Here is a 797-nt window from a genome sequence, read left to right as displayed (position 1 = left end):
TTCGCGCCTACTGGTTAAAACACTTCACGGATCACACGTTGTTGAGAGTCCACCGCGTCTGGATGTTTCCGTCCTCAATGTAGCTGAAGAACAGAATGACATTCTTTTATAGACTAATCGGTTACCAGCAATGATAACAATTTGTACATTGACGGGTGCTGATTACTGCTAATTAGCAATTATTTCTCTGATTTAGCGAACCCTAATGCCACTGGGGAAATAACAAGCCTTATTTCATTGAACTGAACGCAACACCAGTCATGGAGCCTCAAGAGACGGCCGATGCTGGGATCGCAACACCAGATGCGATGTTGTCAAACTACTCCGTGTCCACCTCATCAGCGCTGATTCCACTCTCACATTGCGAGTGGAGTCTCTGCCGTGTTACTTCCCTGTGATGACGCACCATTCATGTGATTCACTGTTACTTTGCTCCGGTGATTTTTTTTCTGAATATGATACATTAACTTTTTTTTTGGCGTAAACCCTCTCTGTTTGCACTGTTACCGGAGTCAGTCGCTAACACAGATGTTGGCGAGTATGCGGCGCGAAACGCAAACCAATGACCCCAGCATTACAGACATTATCCGCTGCTGTACCCGACAGAGAAAAACAGAAAATATTGCATCAACACCGGTTGATATTAGAGTCACCAGGTGATTTTCGAAGTTGTATTTCAGAAAGAAATTGTTTGACAGACAGACATACTTTATTGATACCGATGGAAATTGGGTTTCGTTACAGCCGCACCAACTAAGAATAACGAAGAAATATAGCAATATAAAATCATAAATAAT

The sequence above is a fragment of the Hemitrygon akajei genome, unplaced genomic scaffold, assembly GCF_048418815.1.
Source record: "Hemitrygon akajei unplaced genomic scaffold, sHemAka1.3 Scf000144, whole genome shotgun sequence".
Classification (NCBI taxonomy): Eukaryota; Metazoa; Chordata; class Chondrichthyes; order Myliobatiformes; family Dasyatidae; genus Hemitrygon; species Hemitrygon akajei.
Note: the sequence above shows the minus strand (reverse complement) of the source record.